The sequence below is a fragment of the Macrotis lagotis genome, chromosome 4, assembly GCF_037893015.1.
Source record: "Macrotis lagotis isolate mMagLag1 chromosome 4, bilby.v1.9.chrom.fasta, whole genome shotgun sequence".
NCBI classification, from domain to species: domain Eukaryota; kingdom Metazoa; phylum Chordata; class Mammalia; order Peramelemorphia; family Peramelidae; genus Macrotis; species Macrotis lagotis.
The window spans coordinates 264,081,622-264,100,828 of NC_133661.1; the positions used below are offsets into that span (position 1 = coordinate 264,081,622).

Below are 19,207 nucleotides of genomic sequence, written 5' to 3' on the forward strand. Positions count from 1 at the left end.
TAAAAAAAAGAGGATAGAAAATAAGATTCAGAGGGAAATATAGACAAGAGGGATAGCCTTGGAACCAATGTGTTGAATATATATATATATATATATATATATGTATAAATATATTTTAAAATAGCAACAAGCTGTTCAAAATGGAGACTTGTGGTTTCATGTGCAATCTTCCTTTTCTGTTCTTTATATATAGAAATATTCATATTTGGGTTTTTAAAAATCTAGTTAAGAATACCAAAAAATTAAAAATAACATTAAAAAAGATGGAAAAAAGTTTATAGCTATGGGAACTATGCACTAAAAAAAGATCTTATTTTGGATTCTTTGTTCACTATGTGAACCTTAATTGTTTCACACATGACATAACTGTATTATAGCTAGACAACAAGTTGGAGGATATGACACAGCAACATATTTATAGAAGTGTGGTTACTTCTTAAGTAGTAATTGATTGGCATAAAAGTAAAAGTGGCGACCTATTCTTGTCTGGAAATTTGATTATATTCATTTGGTAAATTAAGGAAGTCTGACATTTTTGCTCAGGATGTTAAATAAACATTCTTACTGTTTCAAAGGAGAGCTTGACTCTGAAAGGGGAAAAAAGGGAGAGAAAAAGGCTCTTGGTAATGTAAGTCATCATTTCTGGAAGTATCCCTGTGCTGTGTGGGATCAATTGTAATTATTTAAAGAGTAAGATCATTAAATTCTTAGCACTATCCATAACCATGACCATGTTCTTATTAAGGGCGGTTATCTCACCTAGATTATATCTATTGTTTTGAGTTAATTTTAATTCATGATATCTTTTCCTCTCTTCTACTCCAATCTTCCACTACATACTGTTAGTTTGTCTTTCAAATTCAAATCATTTCTCCTTCTTTAGATCATTTCTTTGACATGGTCCTTGGATTCTTAACCTAAAGAAACACTAAAAATGAAAACCTTGAGTATCTGGTTAAATCAGGTCAAATCAATCTCTAAGATTTCTACTATTTAAGTCTATTCTATTCCTTCTCTGATTTTTTTCTCTTAAGAACAGAGATTCTTGAATGGGAGATATTAGCCATAAGACCTTAGAAAGACTGAATATCATGTTGTTTTACATTGAAAATGTGAGGACAAAGTCTATATTGAATGCAGGGGGAAATTTCTGAATGAGGAGGAAGTATGTTAGAAGTTAGAAGGGTTTAGATTTCCCCAAAACACACCACTAAAGATCTAAAACTATGCAATGGGTTTGGCACATTCCCAGGTTACCTAAGAGGAGGTATTCCCTGGGAGATGCCAGTTCTACTATTTCCCAGCAAAGGAGGTCCTGGTATTTCCCACATGGGAACTTCTCTCTTCGGTGGTCTAGGTATGTGCCAAATCCAGTTACAAATGTATCAGAAGAAACAATGAGAGCCTGGAATGACTTGCACGAACTGATGCTGAATGAAGAAAGCAGAATCCGAACTAATAGTACATACTAATAGCAGCATTGTGTGATGTTCAAGTATGAAGGATTTGCTCTTCTCAGCATTATGATAGTCAAAGACAATTCTAAAGGACTTGTGATAGAAAATACTATTCACATCCAGAGAAGGAACTATGGAGTCTGAATGAAGGCCAAAGCATACTATTTTCAATTTTTTAAATTTGTTTTATGCTTAATGGTTTTTCTTCTCATGTTTTTTGTACTTTTTGTTTTGATTATTCTTGCATAGTATGATTAATGTGGAAATGTGTTTAATTTAGTTATACATGTACAACCTATATTAAAATTACTTTCTGTCTACTGGAGGGGGGAAGGATTGGGAGGGAGGGGAAAATGTGGAGCTTAAAATCTTAGCAAAAATATGATTGTTGAAAATTATCTTTTAAATGTAGTTGGAAAAATAAATAAATTTATTATTAAAGAAGAAACAATGAGGGGAAAAGCCCTTAGAAAGTATGTTTCTCCATCCAGCATAAGAAAACTATCATAAACATGCTTCTGAACATAGAAAATCAAGTCACCTCTTGACCCAAGCTAAGTATCTTTGCCAAATGTCTGAACTTGCAGATCCTCTTAGTATGATATTAGTATGGCAATTATCCATGATCAGGAGAGTCCCAAGAGGGTCTAATCCCAGCTCATGTTCCCTATAACTCATAGACAATCCATCCCTTGATTCTGATTCACAAGGATGGGAGGAGCTAACATTAAAGGATCAAAAGGCAAGATGCCAAAAGGTAGGTGGAAGGCATAGGTCACAGGCAACTAATATCCAGACCTAAGTGTTCTCTACTTGAGCCACCAAAGGGGATGGCCCCGAGACAGGCTCAGAGCTATAGCAGGAGACAGGGTCAGATCAGTGACTAGAGAGCTCATACCTGACCAAAACAACCTATAATCTGAATCACAGAAAAATAGAGGGACAGACTTAGAAGCAAAACACTTGGGGTTGTGCACAAGATCTTTGTTTAGCATAGGCCCAGTACAAAATACAGTCAACTCCCAGTTCAAGACTACATAAGGGGAAGATAGAGCAGAGACAAGTAAAATACAAGTTGAGTTACAAAGTAAGTAAACCAAAACTCAAAAATTCCTGCAGAGGGTGAAGCTTACTTTTAGCTACCATATTCAGGACTAAGTAGAGCCTGTCCATTATGGGAGGGATCAGAATATGACACAAGCATAAAGCTCCAGTTCAGAAACTGAGGCTACAGATATGAATAAACAGAAAAATTACTAAATAGAATGAAGCATTACTAGGGACTGAGAGAGATATATTTCCTGAAGAAGAGAGAGAATTTACATGAAATAAAAATAGACACTTAGAAAAAAAGTGACCTGACCACAATGACTAAGAGTACTTTAAAAAGATAGAGAGAGAGATATAAAATTGTAGTGTTAAACAAAATGAGCAATATTGAAGAGAGAATGGAAAGAGTGAATAGTTTAGAACATAATGTGAAAAACCTCTGAAAATTAGAATGAACTAGACAGAAAGAAAACTCTTTAAAACAGCAAAAATTATTAAAATGAAATAAATTTTGAAAAACAAAGAAATTATAAAGTATATATTATCATAAACCCAGAAAACAGGTAAAAGAGATGTAATCTAAGGTACTATGTAATCACACTGCCTAATATGATCTGCTGGCACCTCTTGGAAAAACCCCTCAAATAAAACTCCCAGGCATGTCCTTTCTAAAATTCAGTTTTCAGATCTCTTCTCTCCCCAAATAGAGCAAGAAATCAGGAAAAAAGTTCAAGTACAATAAAGATCACATAGCTACCACTTTATTAGCAACTACCATTTTATTTTTAGTTTTCTATATTAAATTTTTTTGGTAAGTTTTTGAGTTTCACATTTTTCTCCCTCCCCCCTCCCCTTGACAGCAAGTAATCTGATATAGGTTATACATTATAACTATATTAAACATATTTCCATAGTCATGAGTGGAATATTCCCTCTTAAGAGTTAGTGAAGTCCTCTCAGGGTTAAAAATATCATTAAAACAAGACAGACTATTACTCTTGGACTATTCTTAGAAGAGGGAGAGAGGCCTTGCATTCCCAATCAGACACCCTCCTGATTCTGCTAGAGAGTTAAACAGTGGACTGTTTCCAGAAAGATCTTGCATTGATTCTGTTAGGGAGGGAAATAGTGAAATACTTCCAGAGAAGAGACCTTGCAGTCTTAGTTAGCCACCTATTTGATAATGGACTATGAGAACAGTAGCCTGCCTTTTCTTGTTTGATAAGTGCTAAACTAAGAAGACCTTGCATATTCAGACATTAATCCATTAGAATTCATTAGAAATTTTCTAATACCCTTGCCATCTGGATGGTAAAGTAATATTTTATGAAAACCTTTTATTCTTCTCTTTGTTTCTGGGTAGATTTTTCATATAAAGATTGTAACTCTGAAAATCTTAACCAATCAGGTTGGGAGAGAGGGGGCTAGGGAGGGAGGAATCATGCTAGGCCATATAATCTTGCTTGACTGTCACCTGGGGGCAGCTCCTTGATCTTCACTACCTTTGTGAGACTTGGGGGGGTGTCCTTTTCTGGAGAAAAGACAAAATAAACTTTCCTTTTGCTCAGAGGATTCTCTATATTTTTTTAAGTGGATTTTTATCCCACACAGTCATGTTGTGAAAGAAGAATCAAGTAAAAATGAAAAGAAAAACATAAAACATAAAGCAAATTTTAAAAATTGAAAATAGTATGAGCATTTTAAAAGAGAGACAATCTAGGAACAATTTATTATAAAAAGCAAAAGACGATATACAAGTATAAGAATAATTTACCCTGAAAAAAGTATAATTGTGAAAGGAAAAAATTTAGCAGAATATGTGTGGGTGACAAATAACATTGTAAATAATAGCATTGTAAATAATTATTTAACAAATAGGAATTTAAGTAATTGCTAAAGGTTAATTGAATTTTGGGGAGAAATACAAAGAAAACTATATTCAGACTGAAAAAAACACCAAAAACAGATAAACAATATAAAAGTCAGGAACACTAATACACTTTTATAATGGTGATTCTCTGCCAATCACTTAGTGGTACTAGAAAGAGGTTTCTGGAATATTTATAAAATCTTATGTATCAGGGCATGAAAAACCTCAAATAGAAAAGCAAACTAGCAGAAATGTCAAGTTACATGTTTTGACAAGATTATTAAGCTGTGCTTAGCATTGTGCCTGGCACATATTAATGCTTAATAAATGCTTGCTGACTGACACTAATTGAAGATAAATAGTTGAATCTTAAAGATTGATGGGTCGAAGAACAAGTCAGAAAAATATTAGATAATTTTGTCAAAGAAAATGAAAACAATGAGATCATAAAATAAAAATTTCAAGATACAGTCAAGCAATTTTGAGGGAAAGTTTCATATCTAAAAATTTTTATCAACAAGAGAAAGATGAATTGGGCATGGAACTACAGATACAGTAGATGACTCCTCCCACTAAACATCAAATTAGTAATTCTGAAAATCAATCTTCTTTGTATCCCAAGTGCTATAATGCCCGGGATAGAGTAAATATTTAATAAAAATTTATTGATCAATTAATTGATTAACCAATAATATAGGGGTACAGGATATTTCCCTCTACAATTGAGGGAATAACATGATTGGGAGCTGGAGCCATTTGCTGAGAGCCTAGACACTCCTCAATCCTTTTAAGAATACCAGAGAACTTGGGGAGGGATAAAAAGTCAAATGCAACCCACTGGCCTTTAAGTAGTGAGGGCTCCAGTAGAGAGTGTTACATTTGATATATAGTTAGTGACAATATAGCTCATTTTATATAGCTCTAAAAGGTTTGCAAATGCTTCGTACATACCTCTTTTGATAGTTCCAGAAATGGGTATTATGGTAAGACAAAAATAAAAGAAAATGAGGGAATAAGCACAGGTTAAGAAGAAGCAAAATTTATCATTGTTGTTATTATTTTTATTATTATTTTGAGATAAGGTCTTTATTTCTTTCCAGGGAAAGAGTGCATTAGCTACTACTGATTAGCACAGAAATGTGTCCTGCTTGCTCTGTTTCTGACTTCAGTTAGTTTCCCCCTCCTTAGGTAGCCTGGTGGCTCCTTGTTCTCAGGGGCTGGCCATGGTGAAGCCAGATTTAAGGCAGTTACCCAATTAGTTTTAGCCATATCATAGCTCAGCATTCCTGAACTCAAGCAAACTACTGGCTTCATCCTCCTGGCAATAGGAATAACAGGCATGTGCCACCAAGCCTGGCAAAAACTTATTTCTGAGTCTAGGCTATGATGCCAGCATTTCTTGCTTGGTAGAATACATCCCATAGCATCAGACTACCTAGTTCTCTACTCCTGATGGCTCAAGAACACCTAAGGATGCCCCTTTCTTTGTAACTCTTATCTATTTACCTCCTGTATGATCTAAGGCTGGTCTCAATTCTTTCGGGTTTCTGTATCCTCATTTATAAAATGAATGGGTTAAAATAGATGACCTCCTAATGCACAGCTCTAAATCAATGATCCTTTTATCTTCTTTCCAAGTCAGTACCTCTAACCGCCCCCCCCACATTCACACACAAGTCTCCACAGTGTTCTGAGATTCTAGAGCTTTCTCCAATACAAAGCAACTCTTATCCCAATGTCATTTTGGGCACTTGAAGCCTGGCAACCTGACATATGAGATAAATGAAAAACTTAAGAGACAGAATTTTGAGAAATTAAGAATAAATTTATTAAACTAGCTGATAATCAATAAATTGATGGTTAGTGATTTCACTTGTTAACCAGACACCTATTGGAGACAATGAATAACTTAAATATTTTTATTTTGGGAAAGAGAATGCCCCTGAGAGGTGGTCAACTTTGATTGGTGAATAATTAGAGGATGGGCATTTAAATGAGGGGGTGAACTTAAAGTCTTTGCCTACTGCTGAGAACATAGCTAGATCATGAGATTCAGACATCTCTAGCAATCTGGACAGAAGAATTCATCTCTAAGCAGACATCTCTGGTTGATTTTCTTCTTCATGAGCTGGGTTACTCTAAACTCTAATGGAGGGGATGTAAGGGTATAGGCTTAATGTTTTAGGACTGGAATTTACCTGGATTAGATTCCATTTACATCTAGGCAGAAGTAAAGCTTTCTAGTTGGGTGAGGTCCTGCTCAAGGTTGCAGGGCATGCCTGGAGGATTTGGGGCAATATCATCTATCAGAAATGTCCTTGAGAGACTGACTTATAGGGACTCGTCCCTGACTGTGGAAATAAAGAGAAAAATCCTTAATTCTATTATTAAATATAATTTACCTCACATGTCCTTTGGAAATTGGTATATAATGAAAATTTCTAGATTTCTCTCTCTATTAACTAGAGTATCAAGCATCTGTCAGGATAATTGTGATTCTCCAAACACTTGGTTCTAAATTCTTCCCTTTTCGAATAACAATTCTTATTGTTAATAATGATAATATTATATAGCATTTTATGGTTATATAGCATTTTATGTACATCATAAATATTTATCAAGGACTTAAAATTTTAAAAACATTCTACCTTATGTCATCTCTATTTGATTTCCATGACTGCAGGAGAGGCACAGGGAACTTGCATTTTACAAATAAGAAAATTGTGATCTGGGAAATTAAGTGACTTGTTCAAGATCACAAATTAATATTAAGATGGAGTAGTGTGTGCTAATGAAAACTTGTTTGCCTGCTATAGTCCCATCACCCAAGGATGGTATGCATGTCAAGACAGATAAACCTAGAGACTGAGTGACCCCTGCCCTGCCCTACTCCTCATTTCATCCTGCCTGAAGCAAAGATACTATTATAGTTATGTTCCCTCTGTCCTTGTCCATGATTCTTCACTCCTTTTTAGTCAAGAGAAAATGCCCTAACTTTACTGGTCATTTTTAGAACAGCACAGCCTTCTATTGATTTCAAGATGGCTCTTTGTCTAAAGCTTCATGCATGTTTGATCCCTGCAGGTCTCTGAACCTCTGATTTCATGGTTTTATGTCTGAAAGCTACCCCACTGTGTGTGGAGCTGATTCCTAATTGGTTTCTATTCTTTTCTTCCTCTCACAGGAGTAATAAAGGAACTTCCTGCACATACTCTTCCATCTAGTATCTCTGACCTCCTGATTGCTCTGCTATCAAGTCATTTCATCTCTCCACTCTGGACTTCTCTTTGTCCCTCAGGTCTGGAATGCCTCTGTCAGTTATTCCAACTGCTGATCTCCTTGGCTTCCTAATCTAAAATGCCACCTTGTATAGGAAGCCTTTCATAAAACTCCTTTTAATTCCAGTGCCTTCCTGCTGTTAACTATTTCCTATTTATCCTTAGTGAAGCTTGTTTTTGTACTTATTTGATTTCATGTTGTCTCCCCCGTTAAGATTGTAATCTTCTTGAGGGCAGAGATTGTCCTTGCCAGACACAAAGTAGACACTTAATAAATATTGATTGATTGAAGTCAATTGATATATCTGTATAATTCTGCTACTCTTTATCTGATCTTTGTTCTATAAGAAGGAACTCACTTCCAAATCTGGTCATATTTCTATTACACAGGTAGCTTCAAGGGCAACAATAACAGAAGTATTACTGTGTTCAATTAGATGAATGATTCAGGTCTAAAATGTTGCCTTTGCCTATCAGAATTTTGATGTTTGATTATTGCTCTTCACAGTTCATCTCCTGCCCCACAGAAGTATACTTACAAATTGAGAAAACTAGCCCTACAATGTAGCTAACATGGTAGTATTTCAAAGAGAAAGATCAGCATGTCATATTTTAAAAGTTGATAAATGATGCTTATCTCTGTTTGAGCAGGCTAATATCAATAAAGGAGATCAAAGGAAGGCAAAATAACCTGAGGCACAGCTATTGTTTGTATTCTCTTCCTCAAATTATATTCAATAAGAGCTAACATCTTATAAAACATTTTAAAGTTTGCAAAGCACTTTAAAAATATTGTCTTACAGCCTTGGAAGGTAGGTGCTATCATTATTCTCTTTTTTTACTGATGAAGAAATTGAATCAGGTTAAGTGACTTGTTCAGGGTCAGATAATAAGTATCTGAAGTTGCATTGGAATTCAGGACTTCTTAATTTGCAGGAACAGGTTGGCTTTTATAGACACAGTGCCTTAATCTTAGCCCTAAAGACATTGCTTGAAAATAGAACTTACTGGAATAATATAGTGAGTGACAGAATGACTCATCAGAGATATTAGCTTTAATGGATATGAGTTTGATGGTTCTATTTTGAAAAAAAGGAAAAGGACCTTTTTGTACAAAAATATTTAAAGTAGCTCTTTTGTCGGTAGTAAATAATTAAAAATTGAGGAAATGCCCATCAATTAGGGAATGGCTAAACAAGATGGGGTATATGATGGGGTATCTGAACTAATTGAAAGTGAAATGAGAAGAAACAGAAAATTGTATACAGTAACAAAAACATTGTACAATGATCAGCTGGCTAGTCTCATCAGTACAATGATTGAAGACAATTCTGAAGGATTTATGATGAAAAATGTTATCTTAGAAAAAGAACTTGATAGAATATGAATGTAGACCAAATATACTTAAATTTCTAAAAACATTTTTATTTAAAGTTTGGAGTTCCAAATTCTGTCCTTCTCCCCCCTTTCTTTCCTGCCTTCCTTCCCTCCCTACTCCCTGAAATAGTAAGCAATTAGATATGGCTTATACATGTGCAATTATGTAAAATATTTCCATATTAGTCATTTAATACAAGAAGACTCAAAATAATGTAAAAATAGCATGCTTTAGTCTACATTCAATCAATATTAGTTCTTTCTCTGGAGGTAGATAATATACATCATCATTAGTCCTTTGGGGGTGTCTTGAATTATTGTCCTGCTGAAAATAGCTCAGTCATTCACAGCCCTTTATCCAACACTATTGTTGCTGTGTATAATTGTTTACTTCACTGTGTATCAGTTCATATTAGTCATTCCAGGTTTTTCTGAGATTATCCTGTTTGTCATTTCTTACAGCATAATAATATTCTATTACAATCATATACCACAACTTATTTAGCTATTTCCCAATTGATAGGTATCCTGTTGATTTTCAATTCTTAGTTATCATAAAAATATCAATGTTTCTATACAAATAGGTCCTTTCCTCTTTTTTGGATATCTTTGAAATATAGCTCTAGCAGTGATATTGGTGGATCAAAGGATATGCACAGTTTGATAATCTTTTGGGCATAACTCATTGCTTTCCAGAATGGTTGAACCAGTTCACAACACCACCAACAGGGTATTATTGCTCCAGTTTTCCAATATCTGCTCTAGCATTCAACATTTTCCTCTTTTGTCATATTAGTCACTCTAAAATGTGTGAGGTGACCTTAGACTTGTTTTAATTTGAGTTCCTCTGATCAATAGTGATTTAGAGTATTTTTTCATATGTCTATAGATAGCTTTGATTTTTTTTTATCTGAAAACTGTCTCGATATATTTTGATATTTATCAATTGAGGAATGACTTGTATTTTTATAAGATTGACCCAGTTCTCTATATATTTGAGAAATGAGACTTCCCTGCCCCCAGTTTTTTGCTTTCCTAATAATTTTGTTACATTGGTTTGTTCATGTAAAATCTTTTTCATTTGATGTAATCAAAAGTGTCTATTTTACACTTTTGTAATGTTTTCTATATCTTCTTTGGTCTTAAATTCTTTTCTTATCCTTGAATCTGACAGGTAAATTATTCTATATTCTCCTAAGATGCTTATGACATCTCCCTTTATGTGTAAATAATGTACATTTTGATGTTTTCTTGTTAAATGGTATGAGCTGAGTAGTCTATACATAGATTCTACTATACTGTTTTCCATTTTATCCAGCAATTTTTGTCAAATGATAAGTTTTTGTTCCAAAATTTTGGATCTTTGATTGGATTATATTCTAGATGACTATAGTCATTTACTAAAGTTTAATTTGTACTTAATCTATTCCTCTTATCTACCACTCTATTTCTTATCTAGTAACAGATTGTTTTTATTTTTTTTTGCAAGGCAATGGGGTTAAGTGACTTGCCCAAGGTCACATAGCTAGTAATTATTAAGTGTCTAAGGTCAGATTTGAACTCACACATCCTGACTCCAGGCCTGATGCTCTATCCACTCTCTATCTATAGTTCTATCTAGCTCTATCTAGCTGCCTCAAACTATCAGATTATTTTGATAATTTCCATCTTAAAATGCAGTTTCAGATCTATTATGCCTAGATTATCTTCTTTTGCATTTTTTCATTGATTCCCTTGATATCCTTCAGCAAATTTGGTTTTTCTAGATGAATTTCATTATTTTTCTAGATCTATAAAATAATTTTTGATTGATTGGTATGACATGAAATAAATAGATTGAGAATTTTCATTTTTATTATATTGACCTGGTATACCCATGAGCAATTAATATATTCTAATTGTTTAGATATGACTTCATTTGTATGAAAGTATTTTATAGTTTCTGGGTTTGATTTGGCAAGTAAATTTCAAATTATTTTATATTGTCTACAGTTATTTTATTTTATTTTGCTTTATTTTTATATTTTATTTATTTTTTTGCAAGGCAATGGGGTTAAGTAACTTGCCCAGGGTCACACAGCTAGATAATTAATTGTCTGAAGTCACATTTGAACTCAGGTCCTCCTGACTCCAAGACCAGTACTCTCTATCCACTACACCACCTAGCTGTCCCATCTACAGTTATTTTAAATAGAATTTCTCTTTCTATCTTTTACTGCTAGGCTTTGTTGGTAATATATACAAATTATGATGACTTCAATGGGTTTATATTGTATCCTGCAATTTATTAAAGTTGTTAATAATTTCAAGCAGTGTTTCAGTTGGGTCTCAAGGATTTTCTAAGTATAACATTTATGTCATCTGCCAAGAGTGATAGTTTTCTTTCCTCACCGCCTTTTCTTATTCCTTGAATTTTCTTTTTCTTCTCATTGCTATAGCCAATTTCTAGTACAATATTAAATTGTTGCGGTCCACTCTGGGCAGCCGGGTCTCAGTTTATTTCACACAACTCTTCGGGGAGCTCCGCTGGACATGTCCCGCATGTTCAATAATGAAAGTCAGCCAGTGAGAGATAAGCAAGGAGTTTATTGCAGGTATATGCTACATCTCTGACTTACATAGTTGAAATAAGGGTATATATAAGCCTAGTCCCCTTGTATCAGCATCCCTCATCTCCAGGCCTGTGGAAGTATAACGGGTATGCCACAAAAGGTCTGTATCCTGGAAAAATGTGGAATCTTCAACAAGATAAAGATGAAAGGTAGAGAGATAAGTACCAGAACTCCTTCCTGGGACAGTTGAACAATATGAGGATGAAAGACAGAGGGATAAGGACAAAAGGTCCTTCCTGAGAATATTCAACAAGATAAGGATGAAAGGCAGGAGAACAATGAGAGAGAAGGGCCAGAGCTCCTTCCTGAGTTCAGAGCACTCTGGTATGGACATTCCTGTTGTCCCAGGTCTCAATGACTCTCAGGATGAACTCCTCATGGCCACATACTCTGTCTATTATCCCCTTACATTAAATAACTGAGGTGATAATGATCATGTTTACATCATCTCTGATTATATTGGGAATGCTTCTAGCTTATTTCCCATTATAGATAATGCTGAATGATAGTTTTAGAAAAATATTACTTATCATTTTAATTTACTCCTAAGCTCAATAGTATTTTATTTTGTTTGCTTGTTTGTTTGATTTTGTTTGCTAGTGTTTTCAAAGGAATAGTTACTGTATTTTGTCAAAAGCTTTTTTTAAATTTTGTTATTGATATGGTCAATTATGCTGATGGTTTTCCTAATATTTAACTGATGCTATATTCCTGTTATAAATCCTACCTGTTCTTAGTATATGATCCTTGTGATATATTGCTGTAATTTCTTTTTTTAATTGATAATTTCTTTTATTTTTCCAATTATATGTTATGAAAGTTTTCCAACATTCATCCATATGCATATGCATATTTTTAGCCTTATATAATTTCCTTCCAATCTCCCTTCTCATGCCCTTCCCCTCAGCTAGATCAAAGGCAATGAAGTTTTATTGCCCTTTGGACATAGTTCATAGTTCCAGATTGCTCTCTGGGGTGGTTGGATCAGTTCACAACTCCACCAATGGTATATTAATGTCCTAGTTTTCACACAACCTCTCCAACATTGCTCATTTTCCCTTTTTGTTATCTTAGATCATCTGATAGGTGTGAAGTGATACCTTATAGTTGTTTTAATCTGCATTTCTCTAATCAGTAATGATTTGGAAAATTTTTTTCATATGATAATATATAGCTTTAATTTCTTCATTTGAAATTTTAACCAATTATCAATTGGTAAATGACTTGTAACCTTATAAATTTGATGCAATTCTATATATATTTTAGAAATGAGACTATTATCAGAACCCTGACTATGAAAATTGTTACCAGCTGTCTGTTTTCCTTCAAATTTTGTCAGCATTGCTTTTATTACTGCAAAAACTTTTAAATTTAATATAGTAAAAATCATCCATTCTGCAATTTATAATGTACTCTATTTCATTCTTAGTCATAAATTTATCCCCTTTCCATAGATCTCTTGGTCTGTTAATTGATCTATGGTGACGCACTTTATGTCTAAATCCTGCACCCATATTGATCTTATTTTGGTATAGCGTGTGAGATGTGTGTCTATACATAGTTTTTGCCATACAACTGGAAAATTTTCCAGTTTTCTCAACAATTTTTGTCACATAGTGAATTCTTATCCCAGAAGCTAATGTCTTTGTGTTTGTCAAATAGTAGATAAGGTAGTCATTTACTACTATTTCTTTTGAACCTATCCTAATTCACTGATTCATTATTCTATTTCTTAAACAATACTAGGTTTTATAGTATAGTTTTAGATCTGGTAGCACCGAATAAGTAATTTAATTTGTATAGAATTGTCATTTTTATTATATTACTTCAACCATGAGCAATTGAAATTTTCCCAATTATTTAGACCTGACTTTATTTGTGCGAGAAGTGCTTTGTAATTGTGTTCATAAAGTTTCTGGGTTTTCCTTGGGAGTTAGATTCCCAAGTACTATTGCCATGTTCCTATTTTAATAGGAATGGATATTGTATTTTATCAAAGATGTTTTCAGCATCTATTGTGATAATCTCTTGGTTCTGTTATTGATATGTTCAATTATGTCAAATGTTTTCCTAATATTGAACCATCTCTGCCTACCTGGCATAAATCCTATGCAGTCATAGTGTATTATCTTAGTAATAACTTACTGTAATCTCTCTCTCTCTCTCTCTCTCTCTCTCTCTCTCTCTCTCTCTATCTTTTAGGTTTTTGCAAGGCAATGGGGCTAAGTGACTTACCCATGGTCACACAGCTAGATAATTAGTACTTGTCTGAGGTCGTATTTGAACTCAGGACCTCCTGACTCCAGGGCTGGTGCTCTATCCACTGTGCCACCTAGCTGCCCCTATAATCTCTTTGCTAAAACTGTATTTAAGATTTTTGCATCAATGTTTATTAGGGAGATTGGTTTATAATTTTCTTTATCTGTTTTTGGTTCTTCCTGGTTTAGGTATCAGCACTATATTGGTTCATAAAAGGAATTTTAAGAAATAGTTTGTGTAGAATAGGAATTAATTATTCCTTAAATGTTTGGTAGAATTCACTTATAAATCTATCTGGATCTGTATACCTTTTCTTAGGGAATTTATTGATGGTTTCTTCAATTTCTTTTTATGAAATGGGATTATTTAAATATTTTATTTCCTTTTCTGTTAATCTGGGCAGTTTGTATTTTTGCAAACATTCATCCATTTCACTCAGGTTATCAAATTACTGGCATGCAGTTTGGTGAAAGAGCTCTAATTATCTCTTTATTTCTTCCTCATTGGTGGTTAGTTCACCGTTTTCATTTTTCATTATGGTAATTTGGTTATCTTCTTTTTTAAAAAAACATATTAATCAAAGGTTTATCTATTTTATTGTTTTTTTCATAAAACCAACTCTTAGTTTTAATTAATAGATGAATGGTTTTCTTGCTTCCAATTTTATTAATTTCTTCCTTGATTTTCAAAATTTCCAATTTGGTATTTAATTGGGGATCTATAATTTGTTCTTTTTCTAGATTTTTTTTAGTTGCATACTTAATTCATTGATCTTCTCTTTCTCTATTTTATTCATATGAGCATTTAGAGATATTAAGTTTCCCCTCAAAACTGCCTTGACTGCATCCCACAAATTTTGGTATGATATCTTATTATTATCATTTTCTTGGATTTGACTAATGACTTTTTCTATGATTTGCTGTTTGATCCACTCATTGTTTAAAATTAAGTTATTTAGGGGCAGTTAGGTGGCACAGTGTATAGAGCACTAGCCCTGGAGTCAGGAGTACCTGAGTTCAAATCCAGCCTCAGACACTTAATAATTACCTAGCTATGTGGCCTTGGGCAAGCCACTTAACCCCATTGCCTTGAAAAAAAACCCTAAAAAAAATTAAGTTATTTAGTTTCCCATTAATCTTTTGTTTATCTTTCCATGACCCTATATTACATGTAATTTTTATTGAATAATGATCTGAAAAATATGCATTTATTATTTCTGCCTTTCTGCATTTGATTAAAGATTTGTTTATACCCTGGAGCAAGGTCAATTTTGGTATAGGTGCCATGTATTTCAGAGGAAAAAGTATATTCTTTTCTATTCCCATTAAATTTTTTCCAGAGGTCTATCATATCATCTTCCTTCTTGTTTATTTTGTGGTTAGATTTATCTATTTCTGAAAGAGGAAAGTTGAGGTCTCCCTGTCTATGTCTCCTTGTAATTCACTCAATTTTTCCTCTAGGAATTTGGATGCTATACTACTAGGTGCATACATGTTTAATAATAATATAATTTCATTACCTAGGGTACCTCCATGTTATCTTTCCCCATTTATAATTTTCTCTTTCCTTTCCTCTTATTCCTCGTCACCAAAATTTTATTCCCTTTCCTTTTTAACCTTTCTTTTAAAATTTAACTTTCAGTTTATTTTCACTTCTGCTTTTGCCTTCCCTTTTTTATCAGTCCCTCCTTCCCTTTTCTTTCTCTTTCCCCACCTCACTTCACTATAAAATAGGATAGATTTTTAAACCCAACTGGAAATGTATCTATTTTCCTCTATGGATCAAGTCTATTGAATAGAATTTGTTCAGTGTTCTCACTCTTTCTTCTTGCCTTCTAATATAATAAATCTCTGTATACCTTCAAATGAATTACTATCAATAAAAGCTTGATTAATTGATTACTTGATTGCTTGATGAGCTCAAAGTACTATCAAAGTATAATCACAGAAAGATTGTTTGATTGTTTTATAAACAGTATTTCCTCAGTGACACTAAGTACCCTCCCCTCTATTGTCTCATACATTTCTCAAGAGTCATGAATCATATCAAATTATAATCATTCTATACCTTACCCCCTTTTCCAAGTACCCTACAAGGATACACGATCCCCATGAGCCAAAATATCATTCAAAGCCAAATATTTCATGAATCATTTGCTACCCCCTCCCAAGAATACTATCTCCCATATTCACCCCGTTTAGCTACCCAACCAGGATGCTTAAACCCTTGTTAACTGAAGTATGAATTAAGTCTAAACCTTCTAAGTAGGGTCCCACCCTCTGCCACTAAAGTCACTTCTGATTTTATTAACTATAGAATCTCTTTGGGACACCCAGAAGGTCTCTTAAAAATTTTACACTTGTTTGTAAGGTATGAGAATCACTGACTGCAGACTGCCCCAGTATAGGATGCCCTCATCAGAAAAAAGTGCTAAGCTTTATGAGCAAAGCAGAATTAAAGTAGGTCAAAGGAAACTGAGACATAAGTCTAGAGTAAACACCCCTGCTTTTCATCTAGACTTTTAGTCTCAGATATAGTGATGTCATCTTGGTTCTCTTCAATGGAAAGAGAAGAACCAACCATAGCCATATCCTCTAAATCCTATTATAGTCAATTATATTGAACCCTTTAACTATCCTGAGAGAAATACAATTCTCAAGAGTTGCAAGTGTTATTTCTTCCCTTATAGGATTGTATACAATTTGATGTTCTTGACTAAAATGTGTTTTATTTTGTGTTTTATTTTTTCTTCTTTTCATTTACCTTTTTTTTGCATCTCTTGAATCTTGCATTTAGAGATTGAATTCTCTGTTCAGTTCTGATCTTTTTATCAGAAAATTTTGAAAGTACTCTATTTCATTAGACATCCATTAGACATCCCCTAACATAATATGATGAATTTTGTAGAGCAGTAAATTCTTAGTTGTAATCTAAGATCCTTTGTGGCTTTCTGATATATGATAATCCAGGTCCTCTGGTCCTTCAGTGTTAAAACTGATAAGTCCTATAAGTCTGATTGTGTTTCCTTTGTAATTGCTTCTTTTTGCTGCTTGCAGTATTTTCTTCTTTATTTGAGAATTCTGGAATTTGACTATGATGGCCCTGGGAGTTTTAATCCTGGGGTGTCTTTCTGGAGCAGTTCTTTCAGTGGCTATTTCGTCTTCTTAATCTAGCAGATTTGGACAGTTTCTCCTGATAATTCCCTGCAAAATGTTTCCAAGTTTTTTTTTAATCTAAGCTTTCTGATAGTCCAATAATTTGTAAATTGTTTCTTCTGAAACTATTTTCTAGATCGTTTGTTTTTCCTAAAAGGTACTTTACATTTTCCTCAATTTTTTTCAGCCTTTTTACTTTGTTTGATGGAATCTTGCATTCTCATAGATTGATTGATTTCTATTTGTCCAATTCTAATTTTTAGGGTTCTATTTTCTTCAGTTAAGCTCTTCTGTGAGTTTTTGGATTTGAGTCCAATTCAGACTCTTTTGAAACTTCTCCTGTGAGTAATTTTTCATTGTTTTCTTCTGAGATGGCAATGTTATCATCTTTTTTCTGCATATAAGTGAGTACTCTTTTAGCTTTTTTTGCTCATCTTGAAATGTCTGAGCTTTAATCCTGGAGTATAGGGAGAAGAGAAACAAGCTTTTTATGTTGGGGCTGGGGTTCAATCTCTCCTGTGCAGACCAGACCTTGCCTTTGCAGAAGTTTGTTTCCTCCTTTATATACAGGTTCTGGCTATGCAGTGGTTTGTTCCCAACTCAGTACTGTCTTTTGTCCCAAAGTTCCCCAGGTTCAGACTTTGTTTGGGGTTGGGACTCTCCCTGCTGATTTGCTGTACAGCTGTCAGGACCCTGATATCACTGTGGCTAAAAGCCTCAAGTTGGCTTTCCCTCTCTCCCATCTACTTAGGCTTTACTCCCCCCACCCCAAAGGAAGATCCCCCATGATGCCTACCATTCAAAACTTTTTTGGATCTTGTCTTTTTCTGTTGGGATCTGTAGCCTTAATGTCTGTGCAGAGTCTTCATTTAACTTTGTTTAGGGGAAAACTCTCAGGGAGCATGCTAACTTCATTTCTCCATCTTGCCTCCTGTAATTTCTTTGCTACTATATATATAATATATATATATATTGCAAGGCAATGGGGTTAAGTGGCTTGCCCAAGGCCACACAGCTAGGTTGTTATTATTAAGTGTCTGAGGCAGGATTTGAACTCAGGTACTCATGACTCTGGGGCTGGTGCTCTATCGACTGTACTACCTAGCCGCCCCATCTTTGCTAGTATTTAAAAAAAAATTTTTGCATGGGAAATTGGCCTACAATTTTTTTTTCTCTATTTTGATTCTTTCTGGTTTAGGTATCAGCACAATATTTGGGTAATAAAAGTATTTTGATAGTACTCTACCTATTTTCCCAAATATTTTACATAGTATCGCTATTTAAATGTTTGGTAGAATTCACTTGTGAATCCGTCTGGTCCTGTGGAATTTTTCTTAGGAAGTTCATTGATGGCTTGTTTACTTCCTTTTTCTAAGGTTGGGTTAATTAAGCATTTTCCCCCTTCTTTTGTTAATCTGAATAATTTATATTTTTGTTTATATTCATTCATTTCATTCAGATTGTCAATTTTTTGGCACATAATTAGGCAAAATAGCTCCTAATAAAAATATTCATTTCCTCTTCATTGGTGATGAATTAACCCCTTTTATTTTTATTACTAGTAATTTTGCTTCCTTCCTTCCTTTTTAATCAAATCAACCAATGGTTTATCTATTTTATTGCATTTTTCAAAGAAACAACTTCTAGTTTTATTTATTAGTTCAATAGTTTTTATATCTTCATTTTTCTTAATCTTTCCTTTGATTTTGCAGTATTTCCAATTTGGTGTTTAGTTGAGGATTGCCATTTTTTCCCCCTCCCAAAAGATTTTTTCACTTTTGATGGGTTAGTAATTCTTAGTTGAAATCCTAACTCTTTTGCCTTCTGGTAATTGTATTTGAACACCTCTGGTTCTTTAATGTGGAAACTGTCAAATCCTGTGTAATTCTGACTATAGTACCTGTATTTGAAATTCCTTCTTTTTTGGATGCTTACAATACTTTCTCCTTGATCTATGAGCTCTGGAATTTAGCTATAATGTTTCTTGGAGTTTTAATTTTGAGATTTCTTTCAGTGGTAATTCTTTCAATATCTACTTTGCCCTCTCGTTCTAATATATTAGAGCATTTTTCTTTGATAATTTCTTGAAAATGTTGTCTAGGACTTTTTTTTTGAGCAATGATCAATAGTACATTATTTCTTAAATTAT

The 19,207-nt window shown here is 33.8% G+C and overlaps 1 long non-coding RNA gene across 1 annotated transcript in view; it reads left to right on the top strand.

The window, feature by feature from the left end:
• The window catches only part of LOC141520402 (uncharacterized), a 38,721-nt gene that overhangs the window by 13,030 nt on the left and 6,484 nt on the right, over positions 1–19,207 (top strand). The window contains exon 2 of the long non-coding RNA XR_012477610.1: positions 7,562–7,675. This is a non-coding gene — a long non-coding RNA (uncharacterized LOC141520402). The remainder of the gene's footprint in view (positions 1–7,561; positions 7,676–19,207) is intronic.